Source organism: Gorilla gorilla, chromosome 8, assembly GCF_029281585.2.
Source record: "Gorilla gorilla gorilla isolate KB3781 chromosome 8, NHGRI_mGorGor1-v2.1_pri, whole genome shotgun sequence".
Taxonomy (NCBI): Eukaryota; Metazoa; Chordata; class Mammalia; order Primates; family Hominidae; genus Gorilla; species Gorilla gorilla.
Window position 1 is genome coordinate 101,385,754 of NC_073232.2, and position 21,010 is coordinate 101,406,763.

Sequence of the window (21,010 nt, forward strand, 5' to 3'; positions counted from 1 at the left end):
AGGGGAAATTTGGGAAAATGCATTTTATATTTCTGGGGAAGATTACCAAATGTAGTTTATTGCCAACACCATTTGGTGTTCCAGAGAAATGGGCCCTTTCTTACAATGTTGTGGTTTATATCAATTGGTGTTAACATTTCATAGTAATTTTGCAATGAGAATCAAACATTTAGAAGTGTATCCATCTCTATTTCAATATTTTAAAAAAGCTCTAATAGTCATAAAATCAAATATTTATTTACGAGGATGTTTGCTATAGCATTATTCGGAATAGAAAAAATTATCTGAAAATAAAATTTGAAACTACCAATAAGTACTTTATTAAATAGTTTATTTGATACCCACACATTTGATGCCCATAGTATTATTTAGTAATTTAAAAAGTCATGTTTAAATGATAATTTTTGAGTGAGAAAATATTTCTGAAATATCAAGAGACAAAGAAGGATACACAAGAATATATATATAATATGACACCCTTTTAATGGTACATATGGAAGATATTTACACCAAAATATTCACCATGAGTATAAAAGATATGATATGGCTTGGATCTGTGGCCCTGCCCAAATCTCATGTCAAATTGTAATCCCCAATTGACATTGGGGATTACAATGTCAATTGTAATCAATTCCCATGATTGATTACATTAGATCATGATTAGATCTAATTGATTAGAATTGATTAGATCATGGGGGCAGTTTCTCATCAATGGTTTAGCACCATCTCTCTTGGTGCTGTTCTCATGAGAGAGTTCTCATGAGATCTGGTTGGTTAAGTGTGTCTGTAGCACCTCCCCACCTCTCTCTTGATCCTGCCCTGGCTTTGTAAGAAGGGCCTGCTTCCCCTTTGCCTTCCTCCATTACTGTAAGTTTCCTAAGGCCTCCCTAGAAGCCAAGCTGATGCCAGCATCACGCTTGTTGTACAGTCTGCAGAACTGTGAGCCAATAAACCTGTTTCCTTATAAATTACCCAGTCTCAGGTATTTCTTCATAGTAATGCAAGAATACACTAATACAAGATGGTTGAGATTGTGAATGAAATTTTATTGACTTCCTCTCTTCTTTTTTAGTAGTTTAAAGTTTTATACTTTAAATAATTATTCTTTATGCAATCAGAAAAAGGATATATTAACAAAATAGTGAAAAACTTAAAAATAGTAGTGATGTTCCTTTAAATTTCCTAGGGAAGATGGTGTGGCCTTTTTATTTTCACATCACATAGGTAACATGCCACAGTCACAACAATTTTTGAGGGAAGCACATCTCACACATGAGCCTAAAAACCCAGTCACACTTGTGAGATACAAAAGAATCAATGTGTTCTTTTGAGAAATACAAGTAAGGTTGAGAAATATAAGTAAGTTTGAGAAAAAGCTGAAAGCCTAATAAATAAGTACTAAAGCCATGCTAATGAATAAAGAGACTCGACATGGTAAAAATGTCTACAAATTTAATGAAAATTCAATCAAATTTCAAACAAGTTTGTGTGTATGTGTATGTGTGTGTAAGTGTGTACATGTAGAAATTAACAAGATGTCTCTATAATTTATATCAGAAATGCAAAATGTAAGAAATGCAAAAATCTAAGACAATATTACAGAGGAAAAACAAACCTTACTAGCTTATACACTACTAGATGTTAAGAAATGTTGTAATTAAGCAGTTTCAGTGTGGTACTTGTGCAAGAATAGACACACAGACCAATGAAACAGATAGAGGGTCCAGAAACAGACCTACATATTCAAGGTCACTTGATTGTTGGAGTGCAGTGGGGTAACGGAAAGGATGATTTTAATAAACGATGTTGAGTCAAGTGTATATACCTATTGAACAAAATAAAGTTTCATTCCTAATTTTTGTTTTCACTGGAAATAGAAATTAATTTCAGATGGACAGATGGTAGACTGAAATACGATAGGTAAAGCAATGAAGTTCCTAGGTTAAAACTTAGTAAGAATGTCTTTATAACCTTGATGCAATCTAGAAGCACTAACCATAAAGAAAAAAAGATACATTGGATGCCACTGTAATTAAGAATGAGAGTCCATCAAATCATATTTTTAAGGCAGTGATAAGACGAGCCACAGAATGAACAAAGATATTGCAATACAGATATCACCAAAAATTTCATATACAGAATATATATTTTAAAACTCCCAAAAGTGAATAGAAAACAAATCAGATAACATAATATATAAAGTAGGCAAAAGAAATGAAAAGACACTTTACAAAAGAAGATATTCAAATGACCAGCCAACATAGGAAAAAAGTTCAAATGCTGATTGAAACCAATATCATTTCACAATGACAAGAATAGCTAAAATAAATAAGCAATCCCAAATGTTGGTGATTTTGTGGATCAACCAGAACTCTCCTAAATTCTTGGTGGGAGTATGGGTTGATATAAATACTTTGGAATACTATTTGACTGTATCTAGGAAAGCTGACCATGAACATTCTCTATGACTTGGCAATTTCCTTTGCGAGCGTATGTCCAGAAGAAAGGCATACATATAGTCACAATAAAACACGTAAAAAAATGTGCATGGCAGAATTTTTTGTGCCAGCACCAAACCAAAACTATCTCAAATGTCCATCAAGAATAGAATGAATGCCTAAATTGTGGAATTTTCATACAACAGCAGAACAACAATGCTACATGTAACATATATAATTTTCACAAATATAATGTTGAACAAAAGAAGCCAGTATAAACTGTATTATTTCACTAGTATAAATAAAAAGCAGGAAAAAAGTAATCTATGTGTTATATATGAGCATAGTGGCTATCCTTGGAAGAGCAGTACCTGGTAAGGGGCATAAAGGTACTGATAATGTTTTATGTATTGATTTACATGCTGATTATCTGGTATGTTCACTTGTAAAATTTCACTAAGCTGAACACTTGAATGTGTGTTATACTTTAAGAAAATGTATACTTTAAAAGAAGCTGCTAAAGAAACCATTTGTATGTTTATATCAAGTTACCTGGTGGAGAAATTAGTTAGAACATGATTTAAAAACATTTTTTAAGTTTAAGATAAACCTAGTTGCCAAAAACCCAGTGTGGCCTCAAGCTTCTATATGTGTTGAAGTCTTGAGACCTAGACAGGATATAGGTTCCAAACATATTTTCTTCTTCAAGTTTCCTGATCTCTGACTTGGCTCTTCCAGTAAGTTCTTGACTTGGCCCCTCTTGGTAATTGTCTGATTTTGGTGCTCCAGTCCTTGGCTTCCTGCCTGACTCCAGCTTGGCTCAGCCCCAGTGTGTGATACCAGGTCCCAGTCCATGACTGACTTTTTGTCTGAATCGACTCATGGTTTCATCTCCCCAGTTTTTGCCCCATACCAGCAGTGTCTGATAAGCTTCCAACATGGGTTGATGAAATCACTTTTCAGATAAACCTTGAGAGAAAAAATTAAAACATTGAAAAAGATTTGTCAACAAGAATAGATTTTCTCTCCATTATGACTTATATAAAAGAAACAAAAGCAGAAACAAAAACTTTTGCTTTACCATCTTTTTTCTGTGATAGAGATTCTTTGCTTTGTTAGAAACAAAAAGCAAAGAATCTCTATCACAGAAAAAAGATAGTAATAAGCACAGATGCCCAAAGAAGCCAGGCAGACTTTTTTTTAAAGGTTTAAGTTTTATATAAAATGAACTTTTCTAGTAAAAGAAAAACAGATGATTTTTTTCCATTTTTTTCTAGAATTATACAGCTCTCAGTCTAAATTTGTAACACAGAGAAATATGTGCTTACTATATATATGAAAAATAACAGTGCCAATACCTATTAATAGTAATTCCTTTTAGGGAAAACGTGGACTGTAGTAAGTTGTAGAGCCTATGCCTTATCTACAGCAAGTAGCTGCTATTCTGTTCCATGTGTGTGATATTTTGGAGATGTGCAGACCTAGTGCAAGAAGAGATAGAACCTATGCTTTTAGGTAAAATCTCCTGGTTTGTAAATTTAAATTAAAACAATTTAAAAGACCGTGAATAACAAATAAAATATGTTTGGAGCTGGATTTGGCTCAGAGACAATTAGTTTGTAACCTCTTCTAAGGGTTAGCTGTATATTCAAGATCTCTTCTTCATTAAAGAAATTCCGGAGGACTATTCATGATGAAAATAACTAGAGATTTCAGTGTCCTGTACAAGTCTTGGACCAATCAAGGAAGAGTCCATTTCAACCACTTTTTTTTTCTCAGATTCAGGGACAGAATCAGATTTAAGTAGATTAGCCCATTCATTCATTTATTTATTAACTCAACAAGCATTTATTTGGCAGCTGCTCTTTCCAGATGTACCTCAACTTGTTTCAATTCAAATTATTTAATTAGTTTCAAGTGGAAAACCAAATGAAAGCAAATTCACAAATAACAAGATTTTGCTCAAATGATAGCCCTAGGCTTAAGTTTCAAAACCATGACCCCTCTCTGCAAAAATATTTGTGCATCAATTGGCTTTTATGGTAGTAACTTAGAGGTCATTCAAGGAATCTGGAAGAAAATTAAAAGCCTCTGAAAGCTGACTTTTTCAACCAAAGGGAAAAAAAAGACTCAGTAGGCACAAACAATTAAATAAATGCATGCATGCAGAATGATATTTAGAAGTGAAAATAGCAATTAGGGCTAAGGTTCTAAGGGTCAAGGAGAGTTTTAAGAGTAAAATTTTGTACGTATCTAAGTGGTCTCACTATTCCACTTCCAAGTCTATTTTTGTTTTAAAGGGAAAGGCATAAAGAATAAAATGTCAGTCACCCCAACATTTTTTTTTACTTTTGTGTGTGTGTGTGTGTGTGCTTTTTCTTCCCTAATAGGAGGAGAGTTGAGATCACTACTCTTTTCTCTTGTTATTGTCTCTGGGGTCTAGTTTTTCCTTCTACAGGCCAATCTTTAATAAATATTTTTCTTCTCACAATGTCACTCGAAGAACCCAAACACTAATTCTTTTAAATGACAATGATTATCCTTTTATGCAACATCAATTCTCCAAGCTACTCGGGGGCTTCCCAGAGAAGATGTTGAAGCTGCCAACTCAACTCTTATTGAGTGGAGTCACTGTGAATTCTTTCCTGGAACCAAAGTGCGTCTTTTCCAAACTCTGTTTACAAAATTCAATTTCTTCTCTCTTCAGTTCCAATACAGTTTCTGACAAAGAAAAACGAGCACATTCTTTAGCAATTCCAAGGTCAAGATCATGGGACAAAAGGGCTCTGTGGTTTGTTTCTTCTTACCAATATCTTGTGCAGATGAAAAAGGGCTGGTAAATTTCCCTATAATAAGGTAGTCAAACTCATGTTTGATTCAGAGGAAAAAACTGTGGACTGTATTTTGTTTGCTTAGCCCTCATCCTAAGTAGAAAAGAATGGAAATGCTTGGAAAACTCTCCCTGGCAAGCTCTCCCTGTCTGCCCGTAACCTTCCTGAGCCTGTATTCCTTTCTCCATACCTGCTTCTCCTGGCCTCACATCTGCTGATGTATGAGCATAGGATGATGCCTTGGTGACAATAGGATATGGCTCCCTGCCTCCTAGGTTTCTCTGCAATTACATTTTCTAGAAGAAGACAGTCTGTGAAGGTTACCTAGCATGATATTTTAAAAGTCCTAGATTTAGAGTCAGAATTCTAGCTGGATAAATCAATCTCGATAGCTATAGTTTCCTTATCTATATAATGGTGTTAAATATCCACATCACACAATTGAAATAAAAATTAAATTAATTGAAAAATATAAAATATCCAGAATGGTGCTTTGTGCAAAGGAAGTTCTCTATTAATGATGGCTGAATTTGAATTCCTAAGAGAAATGGCATCTTGAACATTGATCATGTATTATTTGCAAAACTTTAAGAGAAGAGGCAATGCAAATTATCCACAAATATGTCTGTTTTCTTTCTCCAAAAGAATTGAATATATTACAATATTAGTAAACTAAACACAAATTATTTTGTCAAAATAGATGCAGACTTCCAAGTTGTATAGTTAGTAACACTATCACTGGAAAACTCACATTTTTCCCCAAAGAAACCCCTACAAGCTTTGAAATTCCAAATTCAACTCTCCAGAAAATTAATATAAAGGTCAATATGGGACAGTCTTTCTAGTTGAAAATACTATTGATTTTTTTTCCACTCAACCATTTTCGAAATCTGAAAAACAGCTTAACTGTATTTTAAACATTCACTTTGGTCTATCTGGTTCTTCTATGGTTAAAAGGTTATGGGATCTGGCCAGGCTTTTCTCTGGAATCAAGGATCATTGTCTGAGAAAGATCAAAACCACTCACTGTCTTGAGAGACTGACAGTTTGCCCTCTTCACTGAGCCTCTGCAGGGAAAACTGCATACATGTACTTTAAAAGCATTCTATTGAAGTACAACATACCTGCAGAAAAGTATGTACATCCTAAGTGTTCAGCACAACAAATTTTCACAAACTAATCACATTTACATAACCAGAAGCCAAATAAAAAATCAGGATAACAACAGGATCTCAGAAACCCCCCCCCCCCCCATGCTCCCTCCAGCCCTGCCCATCCAGGGGTAACCTAGCAGCATAGAGGAGTTCCACTAGTTTTTGTGTTATATAAAATGGCTCATACAGTATGTACTCTTTTTTGGTCTGGCTTTTTTTGCTCAACACCATGTCTGTGAGACTCCTCCATATTTTTTGCATGTATCTGTAGATCAGTGTAATATTTCATTGTGTGGATATATCACATTTGTTCACCTATCATGCTGATGGGTATTGGGGATTGCCCCCCACACCCAGTTTTTGACTTTTACAACTAATACTGCAATAAGCATTTCAGTGATTGTATTTTGAGGAGCATATTGCATGTTATTTTGTTGGTTATATACCTAAAAGTGGAATTGCCAGATCAAAAAATAAGGATGCCTTCAGCTTTAGTAGATAATAAATAATAACTGTACAAAGTGGCTGTTTCAAATTATACTCAACTGAAGTATGTGAGAATTCTGATTGATCCACATATTCATTAATCCTTACTGTTATCAGTCTTTTTAAATATTAGCCATTCTTGTTTGTGTATAGTGATATTATATAGAAATCTCATGTGTATTTATTTTCAAATACATTTATTTGAAGGAAGAAAAAAGTGATATATCATCCTGATCCTGAAGAAGTGCAATCAGAGAAGGAATTTTTAGAATCAATAACCAAACTCCCACAGAGATGAACTACCAACATATTCACGGAGACATTTGAGCACAGCACAGCTGTGAGCTATTGGTCACAATTTAGAGCTTTTGAGGCCAGGGCTTAGGTAGATTGAAGCCACAAATGAGCAGGTTAACTTTCCATGAAATAATTATTTTCCTCTTCAGAAGTGGCATACCTAATGTTTGCTAGCAACCTTGTAAATAGAGGCCAGACATTCTTAAGAACTGTGGAATACAGTAGGTGGATGGATCACCGCAAAACCATCAAGGAGATCACAAAAACTCATAGTTATGAACTCTATGATTATGTAACCTCTATAAAATTCACCATTATATACTTGACACAGAATTCATTTTACTCTCTTAATGTACTTATTAAGCATGTAGTCTGGAACCCGGCTCTCAAGATTTGTTCTGAGTCTACCACTTACTAGCTGTCTGACCTTGCCTAAGTTTCTCAGCTTCTCTGCGCCTCAGTTTCCTCATATACAAAATGCAGATAATAATAGTATCTACCTGAAATGCTGTAATGGGGATTAAATGCAAGTTAAATGAGTTATATAAAGTGCTTAGAACATGTCTAGCACATTGTAGGCATTATATAAACATTTGCCATTATTTCATAGTATTACATCATTAAACTATATTTCATCAACTAAGATAACTCCCCAGTGGTCCTTAAATATGGTGTTAACATGTGGGAAGATTCTCCTCCCAGAGAATTTCATAGACAAAGAAGGAGAGGTTACCAGCCTTAAGGTGAATCAGGAGTCATGAATTACCAAGTCGACCATGCTGATAAGTATGACTTCTGAATCTCTTGCATTTGTGAGATTCTCTAACTCTGAAATTTAGAAAGCCAGGAGTGAGTTTTTGAACAAGACAGATGGTTTACTATCTGAGCTTGCCAACTTTTTAACCTTTGAACTTCTTGCCTGTTTCAAAGTCTGGGGATGAAATAGACCATTTAACCCAGACAGAGAAGACCTATCCTTAGAGACCTTTTCTCGAAGTCAATTGGGACATAAAGATTGGTCTATCTAAGCAGTTGTATCTGTTAGGATGCATGGTTGAAATAATAGAAAACCCAACTCAAAGTGACTTAAATGATGAAGGAAAATTGGCTGTGGATAATCAGGCTTCAGGCGTCTTTTGATCAGTGCTCCAACCCTGTTTCTCTGAAGTTAATTCAGCAATGTCCTCCTCCATGCCTCAACACGGGTTCCAGAAAAATCATGGTTACATGCTTCCTTGTTCACATCCAAGGTCAGAGAGAGCATCTCTTCCCAATTAAACCAAAGTCCTAGGCAGCACTGCAACTGGACCTGCAAGATTGACTCTAGGCAAGTGTTGTGGTGAAGAGGACAGAAATGACTTAAATGGCCTAATATGACCAGGGTACACCTTGGAACTTGGGATAAGGTAAATCACTTCCAAATCTCAATGGTGCATGTTTGGAGAAGTGTGGAATCAATATGGGAATGGATGGGGACAAAAATGATGTTCACTTCATAAGAGGAGGTTGTAGCATTAATACAGATGTGGAGGATTGAGATAAGAAGTAAAGAGAAGGGTAGGCATTGGGGTCCCATAAAGATCATACCTGAGACCAGTTTTATTTAACCTGTTCATAAAATAATTAGGAAGAGAGAACCAAGATTGGAGATTGGACAAATCCTCCAATTTGCTGATAATACATTCTTATAGCAAAACACATAAATTGGAAATAAACTGGGCTGAGCTCCCATATTTGGTGCTTGACCTGTACTTTACCAGAATGGATCCAGGTGGGCCTAAAGAATGCAGTGAATAAACAAGATTTACACAAGGTCTCTGCCTAGAACTCAGTCCTTTCAGAGCACTTTTCCTAGCTCCTGGCCATAACAATAGAACTGGAGGAGGGGCTTTGGATATTTCCTCCCAAAATACAGGCAGAGGAGAGTGGGTCTGACTACTGGCCACTTTATCTTATTCAAGATGAAAAGATTTGGAAATTCAAAAAACAAAATTATTTCCCTGGCCATTTTGTGCTAAATAGTTTTTAAGTTTCACCGTCCCATTATACATATTAAAATAATTTAAATTATTAAATCTTCACTATCAGAAATGAGAAGATTAGTATGACTCTAAAATACCGAAGCTGTATTTTCCAAGAAATTTCTCAATATACAAGCAGACATGAGATTTTCTCTATTGCTACTTGTTTTTTGGTGAGTTGGATCTCAGGAGCAGAGCTGTAGCCATCATCGTCTTCACTTTATACCATGTTGTCATATTATTGGTCTATTTACAGACATCTTCCTTTTGTTTACATTAATTTATTTAAAATGTATTTATTTATTTATTCATTCATAAAATTTATGTTGCCTTGGAAGCACCTGTCCTAGTTGCTGTTTAAAACTCTATGGTTTGATCCCACACATTTTACCTCTCGAATCCCCAGTGGTGAACTTGCAAGTCACCTGCAATTCCAAGCCATCAGGAACAATCCTGAGATTGACATCATTGTACATGATCCCTTTTGGACCTGTATGCAAATTTCTTTGGGACATGATCTCAGGAATTGAACACTGGGTTATAGGATCTGAATATACTTGATTTAATGTGGATGCCAGGTTGCTCCCTAGAATGGCTGTCTGTCCCTGTCTCCATGAACATCAACCACACAGAAGCAGTTGTGATTCTATACCCATATATTTGCCCACGTGTAATATTATCCAGCTTCCTAATTTGGGCCAGTCTAACAAGTAAGGTGACAGTTGATTTTTTTTAATTTGAATTTTTCCAATTATTAATGCATTTAGTTCTTCATCTGTTTTTGTGTTTCCTCTCTTGTAATTAGCTTGCTCATCTATTAGTCTATTAGACTACTTATCTAGTAGCCTATTATTGTTTTTCTTGTTGATTTGCAGGAGCTTCTTGTATTTTCCAGATATTAATCCCTTACAAGTTTTAAATACCAAAAGCTTCCTATAAGCAGCCATACTTATGAATTATTTACAGTACTCATTTAATATATCTAAATTTGTGTTGTGTCCAAAATCCTTTTTCATTCTGTTTCACTTATACCTTCCCTTTTTATTATTGATCAGTCTTGCAAATAAATAAGAATGCTATTTATAAAAGGATAAATGTAGTGAACCAGAGTCTATAAATGTATCATTTCTTCTCAAAATAATTTCCAAGTTTAATATAATCAATTGAAAATATCACTAGATGATTTTTTAGAAACCTGGTACAATGATTTCAAAGTTCATCTGTATGAATAAAGATAATGGAGTAGTTAGGAAAAAAATTGAAAAATTAAAACAGTGAGAATTGACCTCACAGGTATTAAAATGCATTTGAAACTACCAAAGGAAAGAAAGAAACAGAGAATGACATTGATTCATGACAGAACAGGAAGACCAGGATAGCAATTAAAATAATTTGAGTATATGTACTCACATACACATTAAAGGAAAATCACACAACAGCAAGAAAAGTGTAAATTATTAAATAAATGAGATTGAAAGGCAGTATAGGAAAGTGCACCGTGGACTCTGGAGCCCACCTGCCTAACTCCAAATCTGGGCTCATCTATTTACTCCAATTTTTTTTTACCTAAGATAAGTCACTTAACTTCTCTGTGTCACTGTTTCCTCATTCGCAAAGTGAAGATTATTAGTTATTACACGAAAAAATGCTTTGAACAGTACCTGGCATATACAAAGTACTATTTAAGTGTTAGCTATTATTTTTCTCTTTTAAGATGCCAAATTAAAGTTCTAATCATTTCCTTCTTTGTGATTCAATACAAAATCACAAAAAAGGGACAATGAAACACAGAATCTGTAACCCAAGCCATTACAGAAGAAAGGCTATCAAGCATAGGGAAGATCAAACTAAGCTTTGAAATGCCACTGAAGGAGAATACCTAAAGCTGGCAGAGAAGGGGCTGCAAAGGAAGTGATACAACCCAGGAGGCAAAGTCAGCAATTCTTTGTTTGGAACGGGGCATGAAGGCCAGAAGCTGAAGTTTCCTTGGTCTTATTTGTCTCCATGGAAGAGCAGAGAAGAGATAACTGAAGGGGGAAACTCACAAACCCACAATCTTTGTAGGAAGTAGTCTGTCAGTGAGACAGGGAAAGGAGAGAGACTAAATTCTGAGCAACTCTGACGTTGCTGTCCTTGTTTTCTGGCGAGAAGTAACATTAATAGCTAAAAGAATTCTCTTTTAATGCTTTTTTATTACGATTATGAAACACAATGGGAGATTAAAGACCATTAAGACCATTAAAAACCATTAAGACCATTAAAAACATATTAGGTGTATGTTTATTTAACAAACACAATTTGTTGATTGTGTTTGGTTTTTAGTTATCTTCACTAAATAAAGCCAAACACAGATAGAGAAAGATTTTTTTTAAAGCAGTGAAAAAAGAAAGCACAACAAAATTAAGACATAATATATCTGTATTATCAAAAAAATGTAAATAGGATAACATTACCTACTGCAGGGACAAGTTGACTTCTGGGCAGAAGACATTGGAAGAGACGAATAAGTGTCCTATATAATGATAAAATGTCAAATCCATGTAGATGAATAATAGCATCAATATTCATAAAGTGAAATTGTAGAAAACACAAGAAATAGAAATATAGTCACAGTTGAAGATGTTAATTTGTATCTATTGACCTACAACAGGACAAATTCAAAAATCTGAGAAACAGAGAACAAAATAATTTAATAGATTATATGTTCATACACATTCACAAACACATAAACATTCACAGAATTTGTACATTTTTTAGTGATTATGAAACACAATAAGAGATCATATATTAAGATACAAATAACACTGAATAAATTCCAAAAAATAGAACATACACATGATATTTCCATAATATAATAAAATTAAAACGTAAAAACAAAACTAGGGGGAAAAGCTTATCACCTGGAAATTAATTTTCTTAAAAAGCCCTCTTTCTTCAAATCTAGGAACAAAATAAAAGTCAACATCTAAATTACAAAATATCTAGAAAATATTAGTTAAATTTGTCTATAAGAGAACCCATGGAGGTGCAGCTATTCTGCTCAGAGTGGGGTAAAGTGATGTTGGGGAATTCAGATACTTTGGGATAAAATTTTTTAACCTCTTAATCTGAAACAAAATAAGTTTGAGATGGATTGAAGAATTAAATGTATTAAGAAGTTGGAGAGAGACTACAAAAGAGAGATACAAAGGAGTATAATGGAATAGTATACAGCTGACAAACACTCACACTGAAAACAATTAGAATAGAGAAAAACTAGCAGAAAACATCTGCTTTAAGCCACCAGAAAGCTTTCAAAGTAACCGGAACCTAAGACAAAATACAGAGAAGGGATCACTGCAACAGAGATGAGCTGCCATTCTGAATCCATTTTTTCATTCCAGGCATTTGCTACTAAAAGAAATTGAGTATGCGGGTAGAAGGCTCAGGCCACCTACCAGGAAGCAGAAAAGCCAGCAAAGCTTTTGGCTGACTCTTTGGGTTAGACTAACCAAAATTAGAGAACTTGAGGGCCAAGAAGTCTCCTGAAAAGGAAAGGGTAGCGAACTGAGTCCAATGTTCTGCTATCTTTCTCCTTAAGACATTTGTTGAATTCTGAAGTTGCACATGGAAGGAGGCTAAGAAGTGGAACAGAAAACCTCTGCGAAGCAGAGAGGCATTAGGGCAGTTTCCAAGCATTGATACAACAGCTAGAATGCAGGATCCACCTGTAGCAAGAGATCCCAGAGACCAACTCTGGATTTCAAGTAGGCCACTGGGAGGCCATATTGTGTTAACAGGGTCCCTGAGTCCCTGAGAAATAAGCCCCTTGCCTACCTGGTGTTCAGTCTCAGGGGTTAAGAGGTAGCTGCTATTTCCTGCTTACTTAGGGTTTTAGCCCTAGTGACCAGGTGTGATAGCTAATTTTATGTGTCAGCTTGGTGAGGCAATGGTTTTTGAACACTAGCCTGATGTTGCAGTGAGGTATTTTGTAGATCTGATTAATCTTTACAATCAGTTGACTTCACAGACAGGAGATTATTCTTGATAATGGAGTGAGCTTCATTCAATCAGGATTTAAGAGCAGAAACTGAGGGTTACTGAAGAATAAGCATTTTTGCCTCAAGACTGAAACATAGAAATCCTGCCTGAGTATCCAGCTTGCTGGTCAGACCTACAGATTTTAGACTCAGGACAGAGACTTCCGACTCTTGCCTGAGTTTCCAGCCTGCTACCCACACGAGACAGTTCAAACTTACCAGCCCCACAATGATATGAATTAATTCTTTCAATCTCCCCCCCTCTCTCTTCTCTCTCTCTTTCTTACCATATATATTAATATATGATATATATCATACATCCAGCCACCAATCCCAACAAGGCCTTCACATAAAGGAGATCCCTTAAAACATGTCTGAATTCTGAGGGCCCACAAATAATGGTACTTTATCAGGGGAAACTCAATATATTACTTGTAACTTATAAACTCACTGAAGGCAAATTTGTTAAAAGAGACTGACAGTACCTTCATTTCAATATGAGGCTGTGTTAGGCTGTGATTAAACAGGTCAAATTAGGCACTTTTAAATGACATATTTAACAAACCCATTTATTGTAGCTTAAAGGACCAGCTGTAGACACTTCTAATATAGCTGCTTGAACCAGCTGCAATACCACAATGATTATTTTCAGATTGAATTGCTTATGTTTTAGCCTAGTTTATGAAATATTTTAAGGTCTTAATTTGTATTAAAGATAACATGCATTGTATTTAATGCTATAGCCCACAGAACATATTGCAGGGATGGATTTAATTTAAGCTAAAAATTCTTTAATTACTGCATAAGGAACCACCATGTTGAGTGCGGAAATTGAACTTGCATTCTGGGGCAAAATTTCCATGAGAGTAATAAATTAAATTGAAGCTGAAAAATTGCCAATGTTTCTCTTTAATTACTGCATAAAGAATAACCATATTGAGTGCAGAAATTGAACTTGCATTCTGAGGCAAAATTTCCATGAGCGTAATAAATTAAATTAAAGCTGAAAAATGCCGATGTTTCTTTATTGAGTCAAAATATAATATTTGTTTTGAAGGCATCTATGTTTTGTATTAAGCACCCTCTCCTCTATCTCAGCATCTGTAACTCAAGTATGTCAATCATGGGAAGACCCTTTTGGACCTCTGTCCCCTCTCTCCTTTCCCACCTTCCACCACACCACAATCTCCTCCATCAGCCTCTCACGGTCTTTCTCATCTTCAATATATGAGATGCGTTCTACTTAACAGCATTTTCAAATCAGTTGAAATCAGTTAAAATCATTTCAAACAATACACTAAGTTATTAATCTCTCATTCTGAAAGTCCACATTCAGAAAATGGAAGTTAACTAAAATATATTTTCATTGATATACTATTTTTCTTTGTTAGAATCAGAGATAGGATTCTAGCCCAAATATAAGTTCTCTGAAGGCAAAAACTTATTCATTACTATTTAACGAACATTTGAATTTTCCTCTGTAATACAGACACGACTTTATTATGGATTTTAATCACTGTACAGCAGTTTTTTTTGAAATATTTATTTGTGATAGAAATACACGTAACATAAAATTGACCCTCCTATTATTTTTAAGTGTACAGTTCAGTAGTGTTAATTACATTCACATTATGTGCAACCAATCTCCAGAACGCTTTTCATCTTGCAAAACTGAAACTTTGCATTCATTAAACAGGAAATCCTCTTGTCTCCTCCAAGCCCTTGGCGACCACCATTCTACTTTCTGTCTCTATGGATTTGAATATGCTAAGTATCTCATATACGCAGAATCATATAATATTTGACTTTTTGTTACTGGCCTATTTCACTTAGCATAATGTCCTAAAGGTTTATCCATATCATAGGATGTGTCAGAATTCCCTTTCTTTTAAAGGTAATTTTATAAATAATATGCCATTGTATGTACCTGAGGAGATTTTTTGTTTTTATTATCATTTTTCATTTAAATAAGTTTTGGGGGAACAGGTGGTGTTTGGTTACATGAGTAAGTTCTTTAGTGGTGATTTCTGAGATTTTGGTGCACCCATCACGCAAGCAGTGTACACGTACCCAGTGTATAGTCTTTTATCTCTCACCTGCCTCCAACCCTTTCCCCAAGTCCCCAAAGTCCAACGTATTATTCTTATGCCTTTACGTCCTCATAGCTTTGTCACACTTATGAGTGAGAACATACGATGTTTGGTTTTCCATTCCTGAGTTACTTCACTTGGAGTAATGGTCTCCAATTCCATCCAGGTTGCTGCAAGTGCTATTATTTCATTCCTTTTTATGGCTGGGTAGTATTCCATGGTGTATATATACCACATTTTTTTATCCGCTTGTTGATTGGTGGGCATTTGGGCTGGTTCCATATTTTTGCTATTGCAAATTGTGCTGCTATAAATATGCATGTGCAGGTGTCTTTTTTGTATAATGACTACTGTTCTCTGGGTAGATACCCAATAGTGGGATTGCTGGATCAAATGGTAGATCTACTTTTAGGTCTTTAAGGAATCTCCACACTGTTTATCATAGTGGCTGTACTAGTTTACATTCCCATCAGCAGAGTAAAAGTGTTCCCTTTCCACCACGTCCACACCAACATCTATTATTGTTTTATTTTTTGATTATGGCCATTCTTGCAGGAGTAAGTTGATATCATATTGTGATTTTGATTTGCGTTTCCCTGATAATTAGTGATGTTGAACATTTTTTCATATGTTTGTCAGTCATTTGTATATCTTCTTTTTAGAATTGTCTATTTATGTCCTTAGGCCACTTTTTGATGAGATCATTTGTTTTTTCTTGCTGATTTGCTTGAGTTCCTTGTAGATTCTGGATATTAGTCTTTTGTCAGGCACCCCATTGCAGTAGCCATGTTCTCTTTATTGGAAGTGAGTTACTAGGTCCTGCTGACATTCAGGAAAGTGAGATTACACAAGGGCATGAATATTAGGAGGCAGGGATCAGGGGCCGTTTGTAGAGGCTGCCTACCACTGTACCCAAACATGGTAGCAATAACAGAGCTAGCATTTAATGTGAGTTTACCACCTACCAGGAAAAACACACTGTACATATTATTCTCACACAGTCCTGTGAGGGAGGTAAAGTTATTAGCCTCATTTAATGAATGAGGAAACTGAGGCAAATAAAAGTTAAATAATGAAAGTCCCACAGTTTGTGTGTAGCATCCTCAGGCTTCAAAATGTGATAATCTGACTCCAGATACCATGCGTTTAACCTCAATGCTAAATTTTCTCTGATTAAATAGCTCAACAAATGGTAGCCGTTGTCATTAAATGCAAGGGCAATTGATGTGGCAAAGAATATTAAAGGAGGGAGCAGTGGGGAAAGAAAATCCAGGAGATGGGTTCACCAGCTATCCTGGGTAGCTCTACTCAAGAAACTGAGAAAGGAGATGAAATTCCCTAGCCAGGAGAAAATATGGCAATTTCCTTTGGGTTAAGTCCAAGAACCACCATTAAGTCTTGGAGACTAGGGTTATCAGGAGAGCATCTTTAAGGCTAAAAGGCAGGGGTCTGACTCAGAAAGAAAAGAGCCTTGCTAAAGACAGCATTGTAGTCTCAAGAGACAGGACAGCATCCTAGACATGGATACTTGGGAAAGAGCTTTAGAGCCTTAAACATCGGCAACCAAATTGTGATTTTTATTTTCTAACTCAGAGGCCTTTGGGGTAAAAGTTTTGGTCTGGGACTCCCAGATAAGGTTATTGTTTTTGGCAAGAGAGAAAAAGAAAAAAAATAGAGCATTTACTGAAATAACATGTACTCTTTCATCTGTTTCCTTATATTTGAAAATGTTGTTTCAAAAAAGATTCATGATTCAAAGGCTAAGATTGCATTACATCCCTGGAAAGGAAATAATGGCCATGCACGTGACACCTGGCAAACAGTTCCGCCACCCAGGGCCTTGGGAGCACTTATCATTCTAGCAAAAACTGGCTTTTAGGGAGTGAAACAACAGCCTCTCCTTTCTAAGCCAAACATGTGGTCAGAACATTTGGTTAGAGGGCAGGAAACAGCAAATAAAGGTAATTTCATTTGGACTCTTGCTCACTAGTTACATCCAAAAAGAGATTCTTAATGGAAGTCACAGCTGGTGATCAGGTAGTTAGTCAATGGTGCTAGCAAAATCATAACAGACAGTGGCATATGTTACTGGGTTTTTTGAGGAAAGAGAAAAAAAATCACTTCTTCACTACTGTCCAATTCAGGGCCAGAATACAGAGTGGAGAAGTGTGAATAGCATGTAACAAGCTCTTCTCATCTTGAGGTATGGTTCACTTTAAGAATGCAATGTGAGGTTTTTTTTTTTCAATTGGAGAATGAATTATTTTAAGGATAACTACTTTGCATTTATGAGTATTGTTTAATTTAGGAAAAGATTCTATTAAGACTTCAGAGTTCCCATCCATCAAAATTTTGTTTGGAAGCATGCTTGAAATCACGGCCTTGCAAAATTTTGAAGCTCAAGGAGACACTGGAGGTCAGCATAGATCTGGGAATCTTAGGGATCGTTGTTTGGGGAATAGAGACCGTGAAGGAGATCACATTGTTACTAGCAAAATAAAACTTTCCTTAACTTGATTGTGACAGGTCGGAAATAAGGTTGGGACAAGAGGCAGGCTGGATGTATCCATGGAATTTGTTTCTTTCCCTAACTAATAGCTGTAGTTTGAAAGAAAGATTCATCAAAAAATTGTCTTTCTGAAGTTTTTGCTTTGTATTTACTGGATTTTCTTCATCCCAAAGCGGTTTAAAGGAATCTCTTTATTCCTGAAGAGAATCTGATATCCAAGTTCTAGTAAAGGGGTGAGATCTCAGATGTGTTGAAAATTGTGGAATTCTGTAATTTTCTTTGATTACTATTATACCACTAGTTCACTCTTCACCACCTCAATCAGTATAAAACATCTAAATATAAACTATTTTAGGTCTTTAGGTCAGACTTCACTCTATGTCATCTTTGCATTCACCATTCTGCCCAAGATGCTCAGCATGTTGCTGTGAACATTGGGTAAATGGTAACACTTTCTAGTATGTCAGTAGTGAAGGCTCAGATCAGACACAATGCCTGCAGCCTAGTAACAACAGTCTCTGCTTCTCACAATCTGAGCAAATTATACCCAAATACAAGGGTTGAAAGCATTGAAGGAAAGTTTTTTAAAGTCCTAGTTGATCCACAAGAACATGCATCCATTAATTAACTTTTAAAAAAGTTATTGAGCACCTGCATTTCAGGCACTCTCCTGGGTGCTGAGGCTCACAGTATAAGCAAGACAAAATACTTGCTAGAAAAGGACTCTTTCTCTTACATTAAAAACATAATTTGATTTATACAAATTCTGTTTACATTTCACTTATCAAAAATATGTGTATTTTTACCTACATCTGTGTATATCTGTAGTATCATTTATTATTAAAAGACGCCAAATAATATGCAATCTGGCCCTGGAATTACCTCATCATCTTTCCTTAAGGATGGGAAATGGTGAGAGCTATTACTTTGGGAAATGATCCCAGTTTCATCTGAAATAACTTTGCTTCTTTTTCTTCTAACCCTTTTGTATCTTCTGTATGTAGTTTGGTCAAGCCAACTGCATTGGAATAATTATTTTCAGGATAACTTTCAAATATATTTTACAATCAGTATAGCTCAGGCAACAATGGGACATAGGCCATGGAGCTGAAGCCCTATTCTGAGTGCCCCTTGTTAATCTGGATGTACTTTCTTTAGATTCTGGGTCTTCAGGGAATTCAGAGTAAGGTCCTGTGGAGGGGGCTACAGTGTTAGAATGATGGAAATGTTCAGGCTCAGGACAGTACCTACCTACCAAGCTATAAGGGAGTATCTCAACATTTCCACAAATGGCAGAGACACACCAGATGCTACATAAAGCATCTTTATAGCTAGTCTCTGGCTACTGCAGAGTTCCATGTAATGCTGAGTTATAGGAAATCTTACTCTCTTTCCACATACTCTGCAGAATGAAACTGACCACCACTATAACCCACATTTCGAAGTGTCATATGCAGACTTCTACATATACATACAAGCCCTTTACTTTTTGTTAAAATGGCAACTTTTATTTTGTGCCTACCCCAAACGGCTCTTCACTGGGTAGAAATTGCAGCATAGACCTAGTATTACATCATGTGGATTTCCCAGACTGGCAGATCATGCACTGAAAGTTCTAAGATGTTGACATTTCAGTTGCTGTTATACCTTGTTTATGCAGATTGTTATTTGTTTTTTAAAAATTGTATGGGTTTCTTCTGGTTGTTTGGAGTCAGAGGAAGAATAAGGAAGGCAAGGAATAATTGTTCTTTTCCAGTTCAAAACACAGAGATGAGCTCATTTTGCTGTAGAGGTTTGGGGGATACCTGGAGAAGCCAGAGAGGTCAAGTGGAGGCCCCTTGGAAGGTGGCTGCTCCTGAGACATGGAGAAAAGACAAGGGACAAGGGCAAAAACTTACCCCCACCCCGGCCCCCATGAGGAGATGCAGCCTGGTGGGTGCCCTGCTTTTTGCAAAGTTTGAGGAAAAGTTTACTGTGCACTAAACTGAGAAAGACCAAGAGAAAAAGAAACAATTGTGAGGAATAACAATGCAAAAAACGAAGGAGTGTGATGGCTCACGCCTGTAATCCCAGCACTTTGGGAGGCCAAGGTGAGTGGATTGCTTGAACCCAGGAGTTCGAGACCAGCCTGGGCAAATGGTGAAACCCTGTCTCTACAAAAAAGACAAAAATTACAAAAATTAGCTGGGCATGGTGACACAGCCTGTGGTCCCAGCTATGTGGTAGGCTGAGATGGGAGGATTCCCTGAGCCCGGGAGACAGAGGTTTCAGTGAGTCGAGATCACGTCACTGCACTCCTGTCTGGGTGACAGAGTGACACATGTTTCAAACAAAGATAAAAATTAAAAAATAATAATAATGCAAAAACAGTCTTGTTTTACTTGGACTTCTGGCTTTTCCCAGCTTAATGATCAGTTGTAATATCAATTCATTTAGCACAATGAAAAAGGTTTTAACAATGTTAACAAAATAAAGAGAGTGGCAATTTTGACCTACGGAAATAGATTATTCACCCTCTTTCATTTTCCTCCCCCTTCTCTATTGTTTTCTTCCCTCCTGTCTACTGAATCCCTCACCTCTTACTGTCTTCCTTTCCTTTCTTTTCTCCTCTTTCTTCTCCCATCCTTCCCTGAAGGAAGAAAGGGACTTTTTAGTTGGCTTCCACAAGGCTTAACTCAGAAATGCAGTATCACCTGTGCTCTCTAAAAATTAAATCTCACTAGTAACCAATGTGCATCTAGCACCTAGTATGTTTAAACAGATAACTGCAATATTTGCCAAGGTTTTCCTGTTTGCCGGCTTTAGCCACACCCCACTCTCCAACCCCAACCCAACACACACACTAAGACAACCTTCAAGTGTCAGCTTAAGCTGAGAAGAAATCCATGACTTGCTGATTTTTGGAGTACAGCAGACCATCAATGCTCTCACACTGTTTCTCCATTTCCTAGCATAATACCTAACACAAAGGAGGCATCCAGAGAAAATTTCTCAAATAAATTATGACAAAGTCATAAATATTGTCTAAATACAGAAAGTCTAAAATGTAAACTTCCTACAGTGCCACATTTTCATGAAAAATCTTCAGCATTTCCTGAGCAATTTCACAACAAAAGTTAATTGATTTTAGCAAGTTTTACCCCTTACCTCGAGGTCATTTTTACA

The 21,010-nt window shown here is 36.1% G+C and overlaps 1 long non-coding RNA gene and 1 other non-coding gene across 2 annotated transcripts in view; both read right to left on the minus strand.

The window, feature by feature from the left end:
- Positions 1–1,027: 1,027 nt before the first annotated feature.
- LOC134759180 (uncharacterized) overlaps positions 1,028–21,010 on the minus strand; it is a 29,135-nt gene continuing 9,152 nt past the window's right edge. The window contains exon 2 of the long non-coding RNA XR_010135117.1: positions 1,028–3,407. This is a non-coding gene — a long non-coding RNA (uncharacterized lncRNA). The remainder of the gene's footprint in view (positions 3,408–21,010) is intronic.
- On the minus strand, positions 1,215–1,315 carry LOC115936146 (small nucleolar RNA U13). Its single transcript, XR_004071724.1, has one exon. It is a non-coding gene; the product is annotated as a small nucleolar RNA U13 (small nucleolar RNA).